Source organism: Odontesthes bonariensis, chromosome 11 (assembly GCF_027942865.1).
Source record: "Odontesthes bonariensis isolate fOdoBon6 chromosome 11, fOdoBon6.hap1, whole genome shotgun sequence".
NCBI classification, from domain to species: domain Eukaryota; kingdom Metazoa; phylum Chordata; class Actinopteri; order Atheriniformes; family Atherinopsidae; genus Odontesthes; species Odontesthes bonariensis.
The window spans coordinates 31,271,031-31,296,832 of NC_134516.1; the positions used below are offsets into that span (position 1 = coordinate 31,271,031).

General features: G+C 40.7%; 1 protein-coding gene across 3 annotated transcripts in view; it reads left to right on the forward strand.

Moving 5' to 3' along the window:
• Positions 1 to 6,651: 6,651 nt before the first annotated feature.
• The window catches only part of LOC142391904 (NLR family CARD domain-containing protein 3-like), a 68,455-nt gene continuing 49,304 nt past the window's right edge, over positions 6,652 to 25,802 (forward strand). For all 3 annotated transcript variants that reach the window (XM_075478083.1, XM_075478086.1, XM_075478087.1), the window contains exon 1: positions 6,652 to 7,055. The gene's annotated coding sequence lies outside the window, so the exon portion shown is untranslated. The remainder of the gene's footprint in view (positions 7,056 to 25,802) is intronic.

Genomic DNA, 25,802 nt, shown 5'->3' on the forward strand with positions numbered 1-25,802 from the left:
CGGTGCTGCCTTTATCCAGTTAAATAAGATCAATCTCCTGGCCAACAGTGACGAGAATGCTATTGCTTTCCTTTGAGCCATCGTTAGTTGTGTTTCCCCTGGTGCCACACCAAAAATGGCTGCAAGAGGACCAGGCTCTATATTTTTGTTATATATGGATGAGAACGTTTTGAAAATTTTGGTCCAAAACTCTTTGAGCCTGGGACAAGACCAGAACATGTGGGATATGTTGGCTGGCACCTGTTTACATCTAGGGCAAGTCGGATCAGCACCCTGGTAAATTCTTGACAGTTTGTCCCTTGTGAAATGAAGCCTGTGTAACACCTTAAATTGTATCAGTCCATGTCTAATACATACAGAGGAAGAGTGTATTAATTCTACTGCCCAGCCCCAGTCAACATCCGATATGTCCAGCTCTAACTCTTCCCCCCATTTCCTTTTTATGTAATCAAGGGATGGGGAAGCCACCTTCTGGATATTTACATATAGCATAGAAACCATCCCTTTAAGAGTCGGGTTCAAGTCCAATAGCCCATCTATCCACCCACTCCGCGGCAATTCAAGGGATGAGGAGAATGTCTTTTTCACAAAATCTCAAATCTGAAAGTATCTGAGGTAGTTAGTCCTTGAGGGGATTCCATATTCCTTCTCCAGCTGAGCAGCAGACATAAACACACCATCTTTAAAAAGATTTTTAACACATTCCACCCCAGCTCTATACCATTCTCTAAATGCTGTCCCCCCAAGGGCCGGAGAAAACAAGTGATTGCCATAGACGGGAGCGGACAGAAGGGCATTTCTGTCTTTAAAATGAGTTCTGAATTGGACCCAGATTTTGATAGAGTCATGTACAACAGGATTGTTTGTGTAAAGGTGCTTGCTTATGGGCAGAGGGGCGCAGATCAGGGAGCGTAGGGATACTGGGCTAGATGCATATCTTTCCATATGTACCCACACTGGGGTTTCATCATCATCTAACTGAGAGACCCAAAACAACAGCTTATGTATATTAGCCGCCCAATAATAGTGCATATAATTTGGTAGGGCCAGGCCTCCCTCTTCTCTCTGTCTCTCAAGGAACTGTCTTCTTATCCGGGGGACTGTTTTTTTCCAGATAAAGGTAGATGTACATTTATCCAGTTCTTTAAAAAATGATTTAGGAATGAAAATTGGTATTGTCTGGAACAAATACAGGAATCGTGGCATTACAGTCATTTTAACAGAATTTATCTTCCCTGCTAATGATAGTGGGAGAGATGACCACCTTTCCATATCTAACTTTGCCTTATCCAGCGTTACTTTAAAGTTATGATTAAATAAGTCTTTGTATTTACTTGTTACATTAACGCCTAAATAGGTGAATTTATCTTTATGTGTTGTAAAGGGATAGGCCTGGAATGATAGTCTCCTCGCCTGTTTATTAATTGGGAAAAGAACACTTTTTTCTAGGTTAACTTTATAACCCGAAACCCTCCCAAAGTCCTCAATGATAGCAAGAGCCACCGGGATGCTTGTGACAGGGTTCGACAGGAAAAGGAGGAGGTCATCAGCATACAGCGAAAGTTTATGGTTTTGCATCCCCCTGCGTATTCCCCCCAGTCCAGCAGCATTCCTCAGCATTATAGCGAGGGGCTCAATTGCCATATCAAAAAGCAGGGGTGACAAGGGGCACCCCTGCCTTGTTCCCCGGAACAGAGGAAAAGGTTCAGATATGATATTGTTTGTTCTGACCATGGCCTGGGGGTTCGCATTTATTATCTCAATCCACGAACGAAATGTAGGACCAAATCCGAATCTCTCAAGGACCGTGAACAGATAGGAATACTCTATTCTATCAAAGGCTTTGTGGGCATCTAGGGCTATCACAATCTCAGGCTCAATGTTGTCTTCGGCAGTGTATATCACATTAAAGAGGCGACGAAGATTACTGGAAAGTTGTCTGCCAGCAACAAACCCTGTCTGGTCAGGATGTATTATCTTACTTATAACAGGCTCAATCCTAGCTGCTAGTACTTTGGTCAAAATCTTATAATCACATCCAAGTAAACTCACTGGGCGATATGATTCACATTTAAGTGGATCCTTATTTTTCTTAAGGAGCACAGAGATCATAGCCTGTGACATTGTTTGAGGTAAAGTTTTTTTATCAAGGACCTCTTTATATAGTCTACAGAGCAGGGGTATCAGTTTAGGAGCAAATGTTTTATAAAATTCACTTGGGAACCCATCAGGGCCCGGCGCTTTACCTGTCTTCATGTTTCGAATCGCATTCTCTATCTCCCTTGCAGTCAGGGGTCCCTCTAATCTATCCCTATCTACCCTCTCTAGGGACGGCATTTCCAGATTTTCGAAAAAATTCTTCACTCTCTCCCTGTCATTTACTTCGGAAGTATAAAGATCCCTATAAAAAGATTTAAATTGGTTGTTAATACCTTTCTGATCTATAATTTTATTTCCCAGATTATCCCCTATCTCCACTATCATACCAGCAGCTGCTGACTGCTTCAGCTGGTGGCTGAGGAGCTTACCTGCGCGCTCACCATGTTCATAAAGATCCTGTCTCGACCTAAGATATAGATCCACCTCACATTGATTCATTAAAATATCATATTCAGTTTGGAGCAAAATACGCTTTCTATGTAGCTCCTCAGAGGGAGCAGTAGAGTTTGCCAGGTCAACTTCTTTTATTGCCTCTGTTAGTTCTGTAGTACGCTTCATCTTTCTTTTCCTTTCACCAGCATTATATGAAATTATTTGTCCTCGAATATAAGCTTTTAAGGATTCCCACAAAGTGGTACTGCTTATGTCAGGGGTATCATTAAGCTCTAAGAAAAAGGTTATTTGCGAATTTATAAATTTTGTAAAATTATCATCTGCCAATAGCCTGTTATTAAGGCGCCACACTCTCTGAGGTGGTGTATTCTCAGGAAAGTGAAGTTTCAATATGACTGGGCTGTGGTCAGAAATTACTATACCAGAGTATTCTATACCTGCTACTATAGTGGTCAATTTATTATCTAATAAGAAGTAGTCGATCCTAGTATACGTCCGATGTGGTGGGGAGTAAAAGGAGTACTGCCTGGAGGTTGGGTTTATGTATCTCCATGGATCAAATATACCATATACCTTACAGAAGGAGTTAACGCATTGTGCTGATTTGCTTAATACATTGGATGTTGGGCTAGAGCGGTCCATAGTTGAATCTAGGACACAATTCAAGTCTCCCCCTAGAATCAAATTATGAGTATCTAAATTTGGTAATAATGAGAATAGATCCTTAAAAAATTGAACATTGTCCCAGTTGGGTGCATATATGTTTACCAGGACCACTGGCATATTGAATAATTTTCCAACTACAATAATATACCGACCATGTTTATCTTTTATAGTAGTTGTTTCTATAAATTGTACATTCCTGTGTATGAGGATGGCCACTCCCCGACTCTTACTATTGAAATTTGAGTGATAAACCTGATTAAATCCCCCCCTACAGAGCTTGATGTGGTCCCTATTCAACAAATGTGTCTCTTGTAAGTATACTATCTCTGCTCCCTGGTCTCTCAAATGTGAAAATACCTTACTCCGTTTAGCTGGCTTATTGATCGCCCTTACATTCCAGCTCATCAGTTTTGTAGCCATTCTGCTCGGATCCATGGTTGGTGCCATGTCCGGAGATCGTAGCCTGATGTCACCATTGCGCCCCTATGGTACCCATTATCCGAATCACACCTTGAAGATTAGGCAGCAAAAGCAAAAAGTTAAAAGGAGGGGGTCTGGGAAGGAAGGAGGGGGGCATCACGCACACAGACACAACCAATACATAACACATAACATATATGAACGCTAACCCACACATAACGCTCTTAAGAAGCTCGCTCGTGGCCAACCGGTCCACCATCTCCTGCACACACAGCCTACCGTGTGCAGCTCCGTGCATATCATCCTCTTAGTCTGCAAAGTATAACATCACCCTTCTGACTTATTCACCATAGAGGGTAGGCAACAGTGGTCAAGGGGGAACATTCAACCCTTAAACCTTGAATAGAGTAAAACAATAATATGAGGGAGAACAAAAATAGCTTCTAGAAAGAGATGGGGGTTATAAATATATGTATACCTTCCCTTTAAATATACACTGGAACCAGATACTTTGTCAATATTGCAAGGACTGGTCAACAATATCCTGCCTATATTAATCCCCCCATTTCAACAGTGTAAGCATGCGTAATTTCTACTTAGCCAGAGTCCAATCAGTCCATAGGTTTCACCCGGGGCTCAGTTCCTTCTTGATGTAATCCGTGGCATCTTTTGGGTTTTCGAAGATTTTCGTTTGTCCTCCTTCTGGCGTAATCACCAGTGTTGCCGGGTAACGCAGCCCGTATCTGACCCCGGTGCAGGTCCGCAGGAGGCTTCTTGCTTCTCTGAAGGCTGCTCTCTTACTGTTTACCTCCTGGGTGAAGTCCGGGAAGATGTGAATCCGTCCGCTCCGACCCTCGGGTGTTCTCTCCATTTCCCTCGCCCTCTTCAGTATCTCCTCTTTCTCTGTGTAGTAATGACACCTCACTACAAATGCTCTCGGCGGAACTCCGTTCCCGTCTCGTCTCGCGCCGAGTGTCCGGTGCGCACGGTCCAGCGTCGGCGTTGTTGCTAGACCCAACTTTTCTTTCAGTAAGCCCGCCACAAACTCCGACGGCTTTTTGCCTGCCTCGGCCCCTTCTCTTACCCCTACGACACGGATATTGTTGCGCCGTGATCGTGCCTCGAGATCTTCACTCCGTCCCCTCAGCTTCAGTACCTCCTTCTCCATTTCTTTCAGTCTCGTCTCCATGGTGGTTATGGTGTCCGACTGATCATTTAACGTTTCATCCACCTCCTTTTTTCGTTCTTCCATCCTATCAGCCAGACTGCTAGTTTTGTCCCCAATCAGCTTCACCTCCCCGCGTAGCAACTCAAACTGGGCTTTCGTGCTCTCTTCCAAACTCTTGGTCCATTTTTCCATCTCAATCATCATCTCCTTTCTTCCTTTTTCTATCTCTTCCTTACATTTCACGATCTCGGTCTTCGTCTCCTCTCTGTATTTCGTAGCTCCAGCGTTGGCTTTTTTAATCTCGGACATCATGTCCTTAGCCCACTGAGGTACGTCGTCGGCTTGTGATGGGCTAACATTGTCCTTGCTAGTAGAGGAGGCCACGTTGCTAACCACCTGCTGCTTCTCTCCACCCGTCCGAGTCGATCTTGAAGTCATTTTCGGTCTTAAAATGCACCGAGAGCGCACTTGTTAGCTCCCGAAACAAAAAGTATTCGGCCACTCCCCCAAACTGATAGAAATATGGCGATATTGATATTTTTTGACAACATTTACACGGAGCCTCCGCACGCACGTCTTCACACGGCAAAGCACATCCGGCGACCCATTCAAAAGAAAAATAATAAAATTATATCCCAGACTTGTGGAAAGAAGTAAAATGATTTAAAAGCAAATAAAGCGATAAGCAGCAGGAGGAAGCAGAGACACGTCTGCACTCTTCAGAAGCAGGAAGCAGGAAAAAGTGAGAATCCCCTGAAGCTCACATGATGAGGAGAGGAGCTGCTGTCAATGTGTTGCTGACACTGCACTTATGATGTCAGCTGTGGCTCCAATTATTGCTTTATCATCTTATTTTTGTAACTGACCCTAACAACACAAAGGTCAACCTTTGTGTTACACCAAATTTCAACCTGAGCTTTTTATAATTTAGTTTTATTTTGTTGTTCCTGACAATAGATAAATCAAGATAAATCCACTCCAGTTTTCTGTAAATATGACAAACTGTGGTACTCATGTCTCATCCCATCATCACCATGACAACACCACTGTTGGAGCTGATGCATGAACACAGGAGAGAGGACTTTTAACAGTTTATTAGTATCAGTTTTACACACAGACGGCTGCATCCAGGATGACTCTGATTGCTGTGCAGACCACAGAGATGTCACCTTGATGTGTTCACAGTTTGTCACATGATGACAGACGTTTTAGCCTACCTGCACACATCTGGTGCATCTGGAGCAGCACTAAAGCTACAGAGCTCCTGCACAGAACAAATCCCAGTTTAAACCCTGGTTTTGGTATATTTGATGCTGATTATCAGCGAACAGACTTACTCTGTTCCATCACTGTGAGCCTTCCCAACATCAGGACTGAGTTCTGCCTGCATGGATGGGACAGGAACGGGACACAACAAAATAACTAAAGAGAGAAGAAGAGACTGAGCAGGAAGAACCAGTAACTAATGACATGATGAAAGTGAACTGTGCACACAGCAGATTCAGAGCAGGAGGTCAGTCCTCACCCATCACCGTGTTTAACTGTGTGAAGCTGTCGGCTGCAGGAAGGATTCTGGGAAAATGTGTTGACAGTGTAGATTATTTTCAGTAATTTCTTCTTCATCCATGCAGTTTAAAATCCCAGAGAGTTAAGATTCCTCAGATCAGATGATGATCCGGACTCTCTTGCATTAGCTCTCTGATCTCAGTGAGACACTTCCTGGTTGAATAAAGGCGATGATGTGAGCTTCCGTTAGCTTTGCATTCACAGAGCTGCTGGAATTTCCCTTCAACAGGTTACTTTGTACTTTTAGACTAAAAAGTACATTTCAGAGTATGTATTAACAAATATTTTCTCCACATGAATTATCACATGTGTGTATAATGAAATGTTTTTTAATGTATTCTGTGTGTAAATTCTCCCAGGAAGGTAGTATCATATGATATGTCAGGTTGTGTATGTTTTTCTGTCACTTTAGTAAAATGCCAGGCAGAGGACAGTGAAAGTGCTTGTGGAACTTGGACAATAATGTACAAAACAGGGGAGATTTTATTCATTTTTATTCAGAAATAATGTGGTACAGCCGGGTAGTGAAGCTTTGGACATCATCATTTTCGGCTCCTCCCCTAAATGAAGCAAGCCTTTAACACACACACTTCGAAGCCTCCGCACATCACACATAACATCAGGAGTTCCACCACTGAACGCTGTTCATTTCTGGTGTTTCTACTTCAGCTCTGAACAATCTGTAAGTTCAAACTTTCCTGTTTGTTTCTGCTCTGTAATGTTGGAGAAAAGGGTTCACTTCTTATTTCAGAACAAACTTTGATCAGTTTGTGTTTGAAGACAAATCTACATGATTATGAGATTACTGAACTAGAATCAATCAACATGATGATCGGCTGATGTTTTTTGTTTGTTTGTTTCCTTCACAAACAAACTGCTTCATGTTTTTATTTCCTGGAATCAAAGTGTCGTCTCCACCTTTAAAGTCAGAAAGAGCAGCTTCCTGTCAGAGCTTCCGTTATAAAACTGTGATGCAATGTATGTATGAAGATGTGAGGAGTTCATTGTGGTTCAGTCTTTTCACTTCCTGCATTTTGCTGCAGGATCCAGTTGGACCAATCAGAACCTGCCGTGTGGGATTCTGTCGCTTTTTCAGTCAGACTTCACATTCAGACTGAAATCATTCTTTAACATCATCCTTTAGTTTCTGTTGTTGATATCTATTCATTACATTCAGAGTACAAATGCTGCTGTTTTCAGGTGTCAGCAGGAAAAGAAACTCTGAAGTGTCTAAAGGTCAGTTTAGAGGAGATGTTAAAGATGAGGTGCAGTCAGTTGGTAAAAGCTGGTGGTGGATTTGTTTGCAGGCGGATGGTGGTGACAAAAGTTGTTATTGATTAAAAAAAAAAACTGTTATTTATCAAAACTTAAAACTCTGTAATTATTTCCAGGTCATATTTAACCATTTAACTCATATTTGAAAAGTCAGACAGATTATTTGCTACCAGATAGATTTCTTTGCCATTTTTTAGGTGCTTTGGTTCATGTGACGTCTCCACGTCGTAAAGGGGAGGTCCTCCAGTCCCATAAGACACATCCACAGTCAGAAGCCCGTCTTCACTGACTGACGTCATCAACCTGTTTTTGTACTTCTGAACTCTCTCAAAACTCATCCATAATTATGGAATGATGTTTACGTTTTGTCAAGCAACAACAAAAAAGAAAAGAATGTTTCTCCCCGTCGGGGAATTGAACCCCGGTCCCGTGCGGGGCTATGCCTGCACTCTGTTTCTACACTGTCACCTCTGACAGAGCCTGGCTGATGCTTTCCCTTCTATGTAGCTTATTGTTAGCTTTGCTGTTAGCTGCATCATTATATCCTCATTTGTAAGTTATATAAACTATAGCAATCTAAGTTCGGTAAAGTTAGAAAGATAGTCATAGATTATTCGAACTTTCAGGACCAATAAGTCTAAAGCCAAACACTGTCAAAACACAAATTATGCCTCTGTCCAATCATAATAGCATAGACTACGAGCTACAAGGACCAAAACCCCGATTTGTACAAACATAAGCGCTGGGCGGATAACACCAGAGAGTCTGTAAAAGGGCTGTGATAACACTGATCTATATTCGCAGCCGGCAGCCGTGAGAGTGCGCAGGGACCGTCTGCAAATTGCAACACAAGAGCAAGACGCTGTAAACAAAAATCAATAACTCCACATTTGTACAGGATGGAGACGCTAAAATAACTTCCCATATCAGCAGTCTCCTCCTGATCATACTCCAGCAGCTGTTTAAAAAAGCATAATTTTGGTGAATTTTTGTATTGTGATTCATCATTAATAACTTCAATACAATCAAATTATTGTCAGACAAGAAACTTCAATCAAAGTTCAGAAGTGACTAGTCAGATCAAGCAATAAGCAAAACAATCAGTAGAAGTAAAAATAATAAACACAAATGTTTAATGAAGTCAAACAGTCACTCATCAAGGCCTCTATGCAATAAGAGACACTCACTGGCTCACTACTGCACACACAGACCTCAGACAACAAAGCACTGGGGTCCACAGAGCCTCTCTGTACAAGGGGGGCCGAAGTGTTGTTATTGTTGTCAGGGGTAAACATACACCCAACAAGCTAAACTTCTTTTTGGCCTGACATGTTTGCATACACACACTGGTAAGAGCTAACCAGACGCACCTTCAATGTCTTGAGTTCCAGGTGTCACATAAGACACAATACCATGCAGTATCTCTTCATTGGGTATTGCATCTGCGGTCATCCCCAGACAATCTGCATGGAACCATCTTTTGCATGTTCCGAACTGAATCTACATAGAAATGAATATGTGAACAAAGTGATAGCTTTATCAACGCTCTAATGAAATGCATATAATATTGGGTTTTGTAATCATTGCAATTTCACTAGTTGTCCACAATTGAGAGTATTTATAAATGTTTTATAACAATCAAACATCACTCTTACCCAAATAGGATTAGCAGCATTACTGGGCTGGTTCTCACTTCCACAGAAGGAGCAGAAGTCATCCTTTGAAACTGAAAACACGCACACATTTATGTGGGTACATTCGTAAATTAAGTGCTAAACAGATTCATGTAATATTTAGAAAGGTACCTGATCCTTTGAGTATTTCGGCAGCCAATATTTTGAAGAGATTTTTTGGAAGTCTTGATTTTAAACTGCTTTGGGATTTCTGGGAATTCCTTAATTGTCATGGATGGCGAGACAACTGTGTATGAGCTATACATGATCTGAAAAATGTTTTAATTTTTTCTTTCATCATATGTATCAGATATGTCATCATTCTATCAGAGCTACATTTGCATAAAACCACCTGCATGACAAAACCCCCACAACTCCTGTCATCTTTCTGGTAGTTGTGGGCTATCTTGCCAGGCTGCCACTTGATGTCAACCCAGTCCTCTTTTCCGAGTCTATTGCGTCGCATCTTGAAATACTGTCTGTAAGAAGAAAAGAATATGAAGCTTGGTTTACATTTGCACTTGGCTCTATCCATCCATTATCTATACCACTGAATCTGTTGGTCGGGTCGCGGGGGGCTGGAGCCTATCCCAGTGGTCAATGGGTGAGAGGCAGGGTACACCCTGGACAGGCTGCCAGTCCATTGCAGGGCCACACAGAGACAAACAACCATACACACTTAAGGACAATTTAGAGTCACCAATTAACCTAACATCCATGATTTTTTGGACAGTGGGAGGAAGCCGGAGTACCCAGAGAGAACCCACACATACACGGGGAGAACATGCAAACTCCACACAGAAAGGCCCCAGCTGGGAGTTGAACCTGGAACCTTCTTGCTGTGAGGCGACGGTGCTAACCACCACACCACCGTGCAGCCCCACTTGGCTCTAATTACCTTTAATTTTCCCACATTCTATTGAATATTACCCAAATCTGTATGCCGCCTTTCTGGAGTCCTCCAACTCATTTGTCCCTTGCAGAAGATCAACCACAAATATGTGGTTATCTTTAACATCTTCACGGCATGAAGATGTTTGAAGAATAAACAATGAAACCATACCATCTACAAAAATGTCACCAATCACAGCAGAAAAACTACAAAAAAGGGATTATTTTTACACTTATTATTTAACAAAATAAAGTAACGTGTATTTGAATTGTATGCGTTTCGTTATAGGAATTCATTCATCTTTATAAAAAAGATTGTAACTTTTGAATAAACAAACCATGAACCACAAATATGTACTCTAAAGTACATCTAAAGGATTTACATGAGTAGCTTTATACTCACCACAAACTTCCAGTGAACATTTCTGACATTGACAAAACCAATGGCTCCATCATAATCACCAAATTTTACCTGAAATGTTTTCAGGACAAAGATTAAATTATTCTGTGATATTCAGATAGGAAAGCAATGTAAATGGTAAATGTGTCTTTTTCCACAGGACCGAGCAGAAAATGGTATTCTAAATTTTATTTACACTAGGTGTAAACACAATTAAATTCAGTCTAATAGCTGCAGGATTATGGCAAACTACTGAATACAATATATATTTTTTTTATAAATGTAGCAATAAGCCTAAAATGTAAAACCACAGTGGGACTTCATATGGGCAAAAAATGCTACTGCATGACTGTTAAACAGACTTGCAAACTTGTAGTTTCTTTCACACACATTCCACTTTTTCTTAAGGAAGCTTAGATATCCTGGCATATGTAGTGAGGTGGTACAGATGTTTTATAATATCACATGAGTACAATCATGTTTCCCTGATGGATTCACTGGAGATGTGGTGGAGAAATGTACACTAAAGATGGTGGAGGCCATTGTAACAACTCAGACCACCCACATCATAACAAACACCTTGATGGACCAAACAGCGGTGGTGCATGGGGGCAACACCTGATAGAGAGTTCCCAACTATCTAGTACATAACCCCTAACACGATGAGGATGCTTTCATACATTCATATAGAAAATGGTCATGCAAAAACAAAAATCATTACAGCTGTACTTACATTTTTCAATCCTTGCCTGACCATTTGCTGTCTTGTTCTACGTAAAATTACACCAATGATGTAATGGTTCAACAGGAGCAGACGGCCAGCAGTGTCCTGTGAGTTAAGGACGGCTCTGATGTAACATTCTATAGCCTATGGCAGATATTGAAGGGAAATTAATATTACAAAAATGTCAGTTAAGGTTGTGTTTTAATAGGTTTTCTGCACTTCAGCTAAGTTTGTCAGTGGTCACTCTGCAGACTTTATGAACTGAAAATGGACTTGGATATCGTTTTAATACAGCACAACTCATGACACTTTCACATCAAATGCTTTTATTATTATCATTATTTATTTAGATTTGGGACAAAACTCTGGCAATTTTACCCCTTTTAGTTTCTTTTGCGGGGCGGAATTTAGTTTCCCCGGTTTTGTGAGTTACTTTGCCTTTTTGTTTGACAAATATTTTCACCAGGTTGTCTCCCACTGGCTTCTTTTTCATTTTAAAGTGGTATGTTGTGCTACAGGAAGGGAATGTGCAGATTGTACTTACCTTTAAATATGGACTGTTTATTTTACAGCTGTTATATTTTTTCACATGTTGACTCTTAAAGGAAAGAGTACAGCATGGATTTTTTTTACCCGGAAACTGTTGCATAACACAGTTGTCCGTGGTTGTCTCAATTCTTTTCCACTTTTTAGAATTGAAAGTGATCACAAAATTCTTCGATACCACTGGCAACTTTCTCCATTGTTTGGTTTGCTTTTCTTCCTCCATCTCTTCCTCGTTTCCTTCATGCTCCCTCTGTTACCCATCTGAGTCCTTTTGGTTCTCCTCCTCTATCTCTTCCTCATTTGCGTCCTGTGTACTCTGTTTTTCATCTTCTACTCATAACTGATGCCTTCCTTCAGTCATGGCTGACTCACTTTCTGTTTCGAAGAAATCCCTCACCCATTTTCTATTTTTGGTCCATGTGACCCACAACAGGAGCTGTCGCTGGTGTCAGGAACTGACATGCATTGTGCATTATGGTAGTGGTCAACCCCCTCTGCACCTGGAGTCTTTCTTCACACATAGGTGTAATCAGTATTATGTGAAAGCACAAACAAGTATCCCAAAACAAAAAGGGAGACAGAGAAAAGGTTCCTGTTCATTTCTGGACTTTATCAAGCAGTATAATTCAATTCAATTCAATTCAATTCAAATTCAAAAATACTTTATTTATCCCAGAGGGAAATTAAATGTTGATGTAACTCAATTAAATCAAGGAGTTATTATAGATGCTGATGGCTGTGGGCAGGAAAGATTCCCTGTAGCGATCCGTTTTGCATCCAAACTGAAGAAACCTTTGACTGAAGAGACTCTGTTTTCCGATAACAGTCTCATGGAGAGGATGTTCAAGGTTGTCCATAATTCCCTTGATTTTATGCAAAATCCTTCTTTGCATTATTGTCTCCAGAGGTTCCACAGTCGTCCCCAGAACAGAACCAGCCTTCCTTATCAGGTTGTTGAGTCTTATTAGGTCCCTGGTTCTGATGCTGCTGCCCCAACAGATGACGCAAGAAGAAATGACGCTCTCAACAACAGACTTGTAGAATATCTGCAACATCTTGCTGCAAACCTTGAAGGCCCTTAGCTTCCTCAAGAAGTACAGTCTGCTCTGTCCTTTCTTGTAGATTCACTGTTGTGTCTCCAGTCCAGTCTGTTGTCCAGATGAACACCAAGGTATTTATATTCCTCAACCACCTCCACTTCTTCTCCCATGATGGAAACAGGGTTTGATCTGACCCTGTTTCTCCTGAAATCTACAATCAACTCCTTTGTTTTGTTAACATTCATGATGAGATGATTGTTCCCACACCATGCCACAAAGCGGTCCACCAGCTCTCTGTACTCAGCTTCTTGTCCATCTCTGATACACCCGACAACTGCAGAGTCATCTGAATATTTCTGTAGATGACAGGAGTCTGACTTGTACTGGAAGTCTGAAGTGTACAGAGTGAAAAGGAATGGTGAGAGTACAGTCCCCAGAATATATCACTTATACAGAGTATAAGTGATATCAAAAGATCCAGGAAAGCAAAAATGCTTGTGTTATTGTATTATAGTTGAGCTTTGGTTTTGAGATGACCAAAATTAAATTCTGGTTATCTACAGTGTTTATAAAGAGACAACTTGTGGAAAATTCAAACCTTTTTTTCCCCAATTTTGTTTGTTATTTCACATAGTTTAAAGAATCTATAACATTTAAAAGAACATTGAGAGACATTTATTGATGGAAAAAGAGAATAAGGACCAGGCAGACAGTTATTATTGGAGGTAAAAGAAGCTGCTACTGACAATAACAACACCACAGATCTCCAGGAGTACTCAGACACCATCTGCTCATACATCACCAAGTGTATTGACGATGTCACTGACCTCAAGACCATCACTGTGAGGGCCAATCAAAAGCCATGGCTGACAAAGGAGGTACACAGTCTACTGAGAGCCAGAAATGCTGCCTTCACAGCAGGAGATCAGGTGGGCCTGAGGACAGCCAGAAACAACCTGTCCAAGGGCATTAAAAAAGCCAAAAAACAGTATTCCATGAAGATATCCCACCATTTCAGAACCAGTAATGATGCACGAAGTCTATGGCGAGGAATTCAGGCCATTACGGACTATAAGCCGACTCCACAGACATGTGACAACACCACATCTATGCTAAATGAACAGAACAATTTTTTTGCTCGGTTTGAAGCACATAACAGCACACCTGCACAGAAATATCCCATCTCTCCTGGCGACCAGGCACTGATGCTGTCCACAGACAGTGTGAGGCGATCTTTCAGCAAGATCAATGCCCGAAAAGCTCCTGGCCCTGACAACATACCGGCCCGGGTGTTAAAGGACTGTGCAGGGGAACTAGCAGCTGTCTTCACAGACATTTTCAATATCTCGCTGAGTCAGACCATCGTCCCCACCTGCTTTAAATCCACCACCATCATCCCTGTACCGAAGAAGGCATCACCCCCCTCTCTGAATGACTATCGGCCAGTAGCACTCCCCATCGCCATGAAGTGCTTTGAAAGACTAGTCATGCAACACATCAAATCCGTCCTTCCTGCCACTCTGGATCCTTTCCAATTTGCATATCGGCCAAATCGTTCCACCGATGATGCCATCTCAACTGCCCTACACACAGCTCTCACTCATTTAGACACTAAGGACTCTTATGTCAGAATGCTATTTATTGATTTCAGCTCGGCATTTAACACTATCATTCCCCAACAACTTATTCAGAAACTGGACAGTCTAGGGCTCAGTGCCTCAATGTGCAACTGGCTGTTAGACTTTCTGACTGGAAGACCACAGGCAGTACGGGTCAGCAGCAACTCATCCAGTACCATCGTGTTAAACACAGGGGCACCCCAAGGATGCGTGCTGAGCCCCCTTCTATTCACTCTGCTGACACATGACTGCACTCCAACAAACAGCTCCAACTTCTTCTTCAAGTTTGCGGACGATACGACTGTGGTGGGTCTCATTAACAAAAACGACGAGACAAACTACAGGAGTGAGGTGAGCAGCCTGGTCCAGTGGTGTGGACACAATAATCTTTCTCTGAATGTGGAAAAAACAAAGGAGATGGTTGTAGACTTCAGGAAGCTGCCCTCCCAGCATGCTCCTCTAACCATCAATGGTACTGCTGTGGAGAGAGTGAGTAGCACCAGGTTCCTGGGTGTAGACATCTCGGAGGACCTGTCCTGGAGTATGAACACTGCATCAGAGACTGAGGAGCCTCCAAGCCAGAACCAACAGACTGAGGGACAGCTTCGTTCACCAGGCAGTCAGGAGGATCAACTCCCTCCCTGCTCTGCCTTTCTAACCTCATCCTGTATATATTTGCACATAAACATATTTAATTTATTTTATTTTATTTTACTTACTTCTGCCTACGCCACTTTACTCTGATGTCAATATCAGAGACCTTGTATATATATATATCCACATTGTGCTGTCACTCTGATTACCGGTCACCATAGTTTAGTTTATTGTATTAAAGTGTTAACTTAAGTTAAATACAACCGCTGCGCTGAACTATTGAGCTGGAGAGAAACGTCATTTCAAGCCTGTGTATGTCCTGTACGTATACAGATCTGACAAATAAAGCTGACTTTGACTTTGAATTTGAAAAGGGTTAAAATTAGAATCCAAGAAAAAAAGGGAAAGGCAAGGGTTTTATTTTTCAAGTGAAAGTAAATAGAAATAAAAAACTTGTAAGTTCATAAAACTGTAACTGTCATTTTAAATTAACATAACTTAACCATGTGATTCACTATGAATGTAAAAAAAAAAAGGAAGGTGAAGTGTGAACTTTTTTAATCTCTTTGTTTAACATTCACTCATAATAATGAAAAAAAAACAAAAACTAAAAGAAATGTCAGGCAATGATAAATCAAAACAAACACAACATTTTTTTTAATGGAATCATTGAGCTGACAGCCCCTGTTACGGGGGAACAATAAAGTGTCCCGAGCTGAGGAAATAAAACAATGAGAACTGATGGCTGATGTTAAAAGGTTATTTATTGGAAAAGAAAAGTAATAATATTCAACCAAAACCTAGAAGAAAAACACAAACCCAACGGAACCTGCTGAGGACAAACAAGAACCTAAATGATTAACAGACCAACAAAACCCAAAATCAAACTGTTAACCTCCTTCCACTGAAAGAGTTACGCTTCAGACAACCTGCACAAGCTACTGCAACAACACTCCACAATAGCTGGCTCCACTGGCACACAGGTTGCGTCTTCCAGCATCTTTTAAAAGCAGCCCAGCTGATTAGACCTAGTCAGTCACAGATGGGACAACTCACCTGCTCACCAACTCACCTGGCTGCAGTCCTAACACACACACACACACGCACACACACACACACACACACACACACACACACACACACACACACACACACACACACACACGCACTATATCCGACCCTTGGGTTGTAACAGCCCCTATTGCAATTGGATGACCACATTGGTCCCCAAATTGAAAAAGGGCTTTAAATAAGAAGGTGTAGGCATTTTTGAGGAAAAGTAATTCAAGTGTTGTTTCTAAATGATTTTTGGGTGCTGAATCCAAATCTGCCATATGCCAATCTCTAAAAGCTACGGTTTAGCCGTAAAACACAAAAAACAACATGGCCGCCACTATATTTGGTGTTTGCACAATAACTTTGGAATGGATGGATGGATTTGCACCAAATCTTGTGTACTAATACTTTATGACAGACACATGCATTGACAACATTTTGGAGACCAACTTTTTCAAAATGGCCGACTTTCAAGATGGCCGACTTTTTGATTGTGCAATAACTTTGGAACATGTTGGCGGATTTTCACAAAATCTTGTGTGTTTACACTCTATAATAGGTGTATTAATTGATTCAATTTTGGAGGTCAACGCTATCAAGATGGCCGACTGCCAATATGGCCGATTTTTAGCTTGCGCGCTAACTTTTGAATGAGTGAATGGATTTGCACCAAATTGATAAGTACATGAACTAAGACTGAAATGGTTAAGATGGCAGTAGCTTAATGTACTACTCTGATGGTTTTATGTTTTGTTTTGTCTTGTTTTTTTGTGGGTGGGGGGGCAAAAAAAAACAATAAAATATGATAAAAAAATAAACATGTAGTTTAACCATTGCTCAATGAAACTTAACTACACATCCACACGATTTCAAACATGCTAATAATGAAAACATTTATCCATGAAAACTGTGTACATGACAATAACAGTAATATTATAAACATGAACATTTGAATAAAAACATAGCCTATTGGCCTATTCATTCTAATCCAGCCATTGGATAGTTTTCAACAATAAACAAAAAGAAGACACTGTAGTGTCACCTACTGGCATAACAAAAGCTATTGATTCATGCAAGTACTATTTGACATTCTGCATTTGCACGATGCAGTACATGGGTTAGGCTTGCATCCACATCGGCCTGTCTTGCATCCCGTGGAGCAGGCACAGGAGATGAACTCCTCACAAGCCTCTGGAACTGGTGGCAGTGACACGAGCTGAGGAACAAGCAGGTTTTCCTCCATTTTCCACCCCATGGTCTCAGGGGGTGGGAGAACTGGCTTCTGCAAGTTAGCTTGGTTCCAGACTAAAGCTTGAAAGTGAGAGCGCTGAATATGGAAGTACAGTGCATCTCCAGTTGGTGGCAGCCTTTCTATCGTCATGCCCCTTACAAGCATGCTTGCCCTGACATCATTGATGTGGTCAGCATCCATTGCACCATATAGTTTGCAGACAAACTGTTCAACATTCTGAATGGTGTGTTCACTAAGCTCTGGACCTTCACCAAGTTCCTTTAAGAGATGATGGTACTGTACAAACACATCCCAACATGACTTTTTTGTGTGTCCTGCAATGTATGAAGTGGAATCACTTCCTGTCAGTGCATGGAAAGCTGGAAGTAGCTTTAGAACTTGTGGTTCCATCTTCAATTGATTCACAATAGTGTGAATTGGGAAGTATTTTCTTTCCTTTGATGTACCTGCTTTCATCCAGAGCTTTTTGCATGGCATCATGTGGAAGTAGGCAATCAGTAGGATAAAGACGTCTGTGTCTCTTGCTGAAACAACAATGGTTGATGCCTTGCTTGTTATGCAATGGAGAACAATTCAGGTGTCTGCTTCCTCATGCTTAGCTTCCATGCAGTCGGTGTTCAAAGTTGCATTGGACGCTTCAACACCCTCTTCATCACTAAAGTCACCTGCTGCCACTATGGTTTTGTTGACTGGTGCTCTCAGAATCAGCTGTTGCGACAGGAATCGAGCAAGGTCAGCCTTATTGTCCTGATGAGCAATGAAGTTTTCCCACTTTGCTGGAAGAGGCAAGTCTGTGCTTTCAACAGGTCTTCGGATTGCCACCAAGCCTTTTGCGCGGCGCTTTCGTGTTCCACTTTTGATTCAGTGTGTTTGGTAGCGATCAAACAATACATCAATCCGTTGGAATCTTGCTCCACTTTTGAGTACAGCCACTACAAAGACATAAGCAAGGTCCCCAATTGTCTTTGCTCCTTGTGGCTTAGCAATAGCAATGACCAGAGCTTGACCATCAATTATGAGCATGGGCTCCTCTTCCAGGTCTTTGTCATCAAGGTGATCAGGACATACAACACCAGCAGTTAAGATCTTAGCCAATACAGCCTTTGAACCTGAACGAAGTTGTCCATTTACCTCTGCCAAAGATAAGGGTACAACAAATAGTTCATGTGCCATAATACTGTTCAGATTGACTGGCCGCCCTGCATCATATGCAGAGATGAGCCGCTGCAGAATGTTTCTGTCTGCTTTGATCGTTTTTGCCTTCCCAGTTTTTGGGTCTGATCTTTTAACTTCAAAAAGAGAAGCAAAGGTCAAATATTTGTTTTTTTTCAATTTGTCCCTGAAAGTGACTGTTCTCCTTTTAGATGGCAACAGCCTCTCCGCCACGAAAGCATCTAATTGACTTTGCCCATTCTGTGGCACAGTCAACAGCTCCTTTTCAATCTCTGGCGTGACCAAATCTTTGTTTGCAATGTTCTGCAGTGTCTGGGACAGGATGGCAGAGAAAAGATCAAACCTCTGCAATACTGCAAGTAAAGTATCTTCATCTGCATTGTCCCTTTTCATTCTGGAATTTCCAGTTTCATTGCAGATGTAGTCATCATCTGGTCCCTGACCAAAGGCAACTTTTGTGTCTTGAGCAAGATGGGATCGGAGGTTAAAAGACAGAGCCCACCTGCTAAGAGCTGATGATGTCTTTGTAATTCCAACAATTCCACCACCCTTTTTCCCAATACAACCCAGCCACTCCTGACTGTGATCGGGGTCCACTTGGCTGAAGCGATGTAGGGAGCGTTTGACTACGAAGTTTCCTGCCTCAAACTCCCTTTTCACTGGCTGAGGAAGTTGGTGCATTTCATGTAGGTAGATAGTTCTCCATCGTGCATAGTTGATGTGGTTATATCTCATGAAATAAGGTAACATTCGTTGGAATGCACAAAGGTGCAGGTCCCAGATCCCATCCCATAAAACTTACTTCAAGGGCTCAAACAACAATTTTCATGAATAATATTTGATTAGAATGACATTAAGACACAATATGTGCTGGGGATGGTCAGTTTTGCAAGCATACACTCAAGAAATGCTATTTAACAGAAATCAGTTGATTGCAAGGAAATGTATTTGTTTATTTCGCCCCACTTTTAAATTGATCAGGCTCATCCCAATTTAATATTTCTTTATTTAATCATGAAAAAACAATGTTCAAATTCAGCAAAACAACAAATGACATGTTTATGGCTTGCATAAAAAAAAAATGATTTGCTAATTTTTAAGTTTCACTTGATTTTCCTCAGTTTTGGATTATGCCTATATTTCAGTATTTTAGGTCTCATTTGCATATGTAAACATAACATTTCAGACAACTTGTAATACAAAAAGTGTTTGTACTAATGTCAGGAAGAAACAGCTAAGATTTCAAGGTGATATGCAAAAGTTTAAAATTTTAGCCTATCTGCCATTAATTTCCAGTCTCGGAAGTAGACATTTTTAATCAAGAATTACAAAAAAATGGGGGCCCAATTTTTTTGGCATACGGTGGATTTGTATTAAGATGACTTTGAAATGTACAAAAATGCTGTATGCCAACTTTTCCCCAAAAATGCCTACAGGGTTACAGAATTGTGAATATCCGGACCTGATTCAAAATCAGTTTCACAAAATTAGCATTTGGACCATGAGGAGACTGTTGATTTGTGATGAATCGTAATGGTGCAACCACAACGTTTTTCGTCCAAAACAGCTGTTGTAGTATGACCTGAGGTCCGTTTCACGAAGCAGGTTTAGTGAAAACTCTGAGTTTATTAACCCTGAAATGAGGGAAACTCTGAGTTTTCCGTTTCACAAAGGGAGGTAACTCAACCTCGAGAAAGAGGGGTAACTCCAGCCTGTTTCACAAAGAGAGGTAACTAAAGGCGGTAGCATGGTTGCCGCGTCTGTCACGGCGGTGTCGCACCGTGACGTCAAAATGACGTTTCAGGCATGGCGCTTCCCTTGAAAAGACGGCGCAGCGCGTTGTCGTGCACCAGTCGATTTTTGTAACTTGGCGGCGCCGAGCACAACGAACCGGATGGACCGATGTGAGACCAGGCTCAGTGAGGAGGTGCGTTTGTACAGGCAGCTGTACGAAACTGCAGTGAAACAGCACAGGGAGCACGTAAACTCCCCAAACTGGTGCAGAGAGATGTGCAGAACTTTGGGGAAGGAGGGAGAGTTCTGTAAGAATGTGTGGAAGAAGCTACGGGACAGATACGTGAAGGCAAAGAAGAGGGCAGAGACTCTGTTGATGCCGGGGGCTTCAAACCTTCACCTCTTTTAACTGAATTAAAAAATTAAAATGATCCGAAAACTGCAGCAGTATCATTAATTACAGTATTCCTGCTCTTGACAGCGGCATTGTTTTCTTCTCCACTTTCGTGGTTGTAGAGTAGAGGTAACCTTCACGTAGCAGCGCCACCTCTGTGATGGAGAAAATTGCAACTACTCGGGCAACGACTTGCGCCACTATATAGGGTCCTGTGGCGGGCACGAACTCGTGACGTCATCAACACCGCTCGCGCGAGCAGACGCGGCAACCATGCTAGAGCCTTTAACCTCTCGGTCAGTTACCGTAGCAACAGACTCCATGAACCTAACTCAAGAAACCTGGAGTTTCTTTCTGTCTCCGCCCTCTTTCAGCCACACACGCCATTTGATTTCCTCATTCATTCAGTCAGCAGAGCGAGTTCTTCTACTTCTAGAAGTCCATTAGGCACAGTAGGAGGCGACTTTTCACAAACATGTCCTTTTGACAACGATCCCGTGGATGAAGGTGCAGCATTATTGCGCAGAGAATTAAATATTTGTCGGGAGATGGTTATCAGACCGTGCATAGATGTTTTAGCATTTTCAGAAAATTATCTTTTTGAGCGGTACCATCAGAATTTTGTTGGGACAAAAGAAAAAAAAGACATAAAAGACAAATAAATATTTGTATGAATAGGCTTAAAAAAGATATATATGGGGCGGTCGGTGGCCTAGTGGGTTAATCAGCCACCTGATGTACAGAGGCTATAGTCCTCGTTGCAGCTGGCCCTGGTTCAAGTCCCGCACCGAGCGGCCCTTTGCTGCATGTCTCCCCCCTCTCTCTGCCCCCTGCTTCCTGTCTCTCTCCAACTGTCCTATCAATAAAGGCATAAAAAGCCCCCCCCAAAAAAAAAATATATACAGGCCTTTTATATATTTTATAAAGGCACTTGGGATTTATATATACACACATACATATATGTATATATATATATATATATATATATATATACATACATATATGTATATGTATATATATGTATATACACACACATATATATATACACCCATACACACATATATACATCCACATCCACATATACACCCTTATATCTACATATGCCTACACATTTACATAGCCCCTACTCAATAGCCCCTTTCACACTGCCGAATAACCCGCGTTTAATTCGCGAATTTAGCGTGTCCGCTGTTGCGTTCACACTGCCGACCCGGGCTGCCGCGTCAACTCGACTCGCCTTTCGACCCGCGTTGGACCCTAGTCTTTTTGCCGAGCCGGGTTTGGTGTGAACGCAATCGACGCGGGTCAGACGTGGGCGTGGCGTGACGTGAGGAGTTTAAAAGACAGAATGGACAGCTGATTCAGAACAACAGCGACAGGTGAGGACAAGTTTCACTCTGTTTTAGCCTACATCAAGTTCGAGACATTTTTTAATATGGCCAACTGGGGAGACAAGGAGGTCCGCGAGCTCCTCAGCCTCCGAGCAGAGGACGTTATTTACCGCCACATTTCGGGGACCGTGAAAGATGGACCTCTGCTGGAACGGCTGGCGAGAAAGATGGGAGAGTGCGGTTTCCCACGCAGCAAGACGCAGGTGACCAACAAATTAAAGGCCATGAGGAAAAGTTCCGCTGTAGAAGCTTTCTTCTACTTCAAATTGTCGCTGGATTTCCTCAACTTGGAGATTATAGTGCTCTTGTATTCTCCGCATATGTTCTTCGGCGGCATCCCACGTTGTAACCATCCACACCCCGTAAAATAACATCTCCATGAACTGCATATACAATTGCAAAAACGAATCCTCAAGGTGTATTTAACCCTACCTCCGACGCATGGCTTGTGCCTACGTCATTGTACACGCCCAGCATTTATGTGTTTCGTGTGACGCTCTGCCACTAGGCAACGCCCCCTGAACTCGGCTTCAGGCGACACAGGTCACATAACACGCCAAGCGTTCACATTGCTCGATGTGGGTCGAAGGTGCAATTTGGACCCGCTAAGGTAGTGGGTCGCAGTGTGAAAGGGGCTATATACACTCATTTATATACTCTTATATATACTAAATTCTATTATACAACCTACACTGTTTTAAATAATAAAAAAATAACCTGATATCCTCTGTTTCCTGATTCTTTTTGCAATAAATCTACTATATCCAATTTCATTTTCATCCTACTAAGATTTCTAACCAACTTATTTCTCTGAGCCTGATCATTTCTACAATATGAAATAACATGTAAATGTCTCATCTTCCCCACACTCACATTTCCCTGATTGATGTTTTCCTATCATATATAGGTTTTTATTCAATCCATTATGTCCAATTCTAAGTCTTGTTATACAGTAATCGTCTCTTCTCTCCTACTTCTTTCTGATCTTCTCATTTTCCCTATTTTCCTTTGTATTTTATACAACCAACGTCCTTTTCTTTCTTCCTCCCATAACTTTTGCCATCTCTCTTCCATTTTTTGTTTTATAATACCCTTTACCTCTTTTACACTCAGTCTTACATTAATATCAATCATTACTCGTTTTACACTCTGTTTTGCCATTCTATCTGCCATTTCATTTCCCTCAACTCCATAATGCGCTGGTACCCATATAAAATTAACTATAAGCCCCATCATACTAATTCTATAAAGAATTTGTTCTATTTCTATTAATACATCTGGTCTACTTTCTGACTTACTATTTTGAATACTGAATAATGAAGAACTAGAATCTGAACAAATAACTGATTTTAATGGTTTAACCTCTTCTATCCATTGAACTGCTAAAAGTACCGCAATCATTTCTCCAGTATATACTGATACTCCATCACTTACCCTTTTCCCCACTTTAATATTAAATTGCGGTACAATAAGACCTATCCCTATACTATTATCTAAATTTTTGGATGCATCAGTTTATATATGTACATAATTATAGTATTGATTTATATGTTCTTGTACAATATATTTATTCATACTAAAATTATATCTATTCTTCTTTTCTAATAATGATAAATCTACTTTTGCTTCAGGTATTATCCATGGTGGAACTGTATGTAATGGAACCGTTTGACTTATATCTATTTGTTGTGGCCATTTATGTTTCTTATTCATGGGTTCTATCGGTTTGGTTTTCTTTGGTATGTTGGAATATACTTTGGTTGATTTGGAGTCAAGATCTGGGGTTAATTTTGTATTTGAGATTGTTTAAATTATTTTGGTGACTTTTGGACCCGCCCATTAATCAAACAGATTAAGAACACACCAGGGGCTCTTTTTTGTTTGGCAAATGTCTGGTGTGAGGATGGGAGGTGGTGGTGAAATGATTTTTTGACCACTTTCAGATCTTATTAATTTCAAACAAGTTAACTTTCGTTTTCATCTCAATCGTAAGAATTTTTTGTTATTGTTTTGTTCATATTTTTTGTTGGTAAGAGAAAAAATAAACCACATATATTTTAACAACTGAAGTGCGTGCAAGTCAAGAACACAACCACCTGCTGCCACCCACGGCCTTTCTTGGATATATCATTTGGAAATTTAAAAGGCCGCGACACTATTTTATCTAAATATTTTTCCCTAATTTTAGCGTTTACTATTGTTCCATAAATTTAAATTTTTTCTTTTTCCCACCCTGTTTCTAATACTTTTAAAATTGGATGATCTTTTCTCTGTCCTTGTAAATTTCACCAGTAGTTTAAGGATAATTGTTCCCTTCTCATTTTTAGAGGCATTTCACCCATTTCCACCTGTAATGCTGCTATAGGAGATGTTTTAAAGGCACCTGTACATATTCTTAAAGCCTGATATTAAATAAAATTTAACTTTTGTAGATTCGTATCTGCAGATGAATTATATACTATGCACCCATAATCCAATACTGACCTAATTAAACCTGTATAAATAGCTTTCAATGACCTTCTATCAGCCCCCCACTCAGTACCAACTAAACATCTCATTATATTCAAAACCTTCCTAAATTTATCTATTATTTTCTTAATGTGTACACCCCAAGTCATTCTTTCATCCAACCATAACCCAAGAAATTTAAATTGCTTAACTCTTTCCAATTCCTGACCATATCATTTCAACTTTATTTCTCCATCAACTCTTTTCCTTTAACATTATTTTAGTTTTTTCCACTGAAAACCTAAATCCCCATTTATATGACCACTTTTCCACCATTGAAATTGCTTCCTGTAGCTTCTTTACAATAAATTTTAAATTCCTTCCTCTTTTCCACATTGCTCCATCATCAGCAAACAGTGAACAACCCATTCCTCCTTCTGATTCCTTAAACATATCATTTACTATCACAGAAAATAATACTGGACTTACTATGCTTCCTTGTGGTGTCCCATTTTCTATATTAAAATTTCCAGAATATTCCTTCCCTATTCTCACTTGTATTTTTCTTCCTTCTAAAAATGTTTTAATCCATTTAAACATGCAACCATTTATACCCATTCTTCTTATTTTAACTAATAACCCTTCCCTCCACATCATATCATACGCTCTTTCAATATCAAAAAATACTGCTACTACACTCTCTTTATTTATTTGAGCCTTCCTAATTTCATGCTCTAGACATATTACTGGATCCATTGTACTCCTCCCTTTTCTAAATCCACTTTGAACCTCTGTTATAAGTCCTTTACTTTCTATATAATATATCAATCTTTCATTTATCATTCTCTCCATTATTTTACATATATTGGATGTTAAAGCTATTGGTCTATAATTTTCTGGTTTTGATTCATCTTTCCCTGGCTTTCTAATTGGTATAACCACAGCTTCTTTCCAACTTTTTGGTAATTCTCCCTCCTCCCAAATTCAATTATACAATTGCAATACAATGTTTTTAGAAAATTCACTTAAATTACTTACCATTACATAACAAATCTGATCTTTCCCTGGTGCTGTTAATTTATATTTTTTAAGTGCCCTATTTAATTCCATTATTGTAAATGACATATTCAATACGTCATTCGATTCTACCATTTTTTCCAATAGCTCCTTATTTTCCAGAATTGTTTTTTCTCGCCCTTTTTTCCCGTCTACACTGATA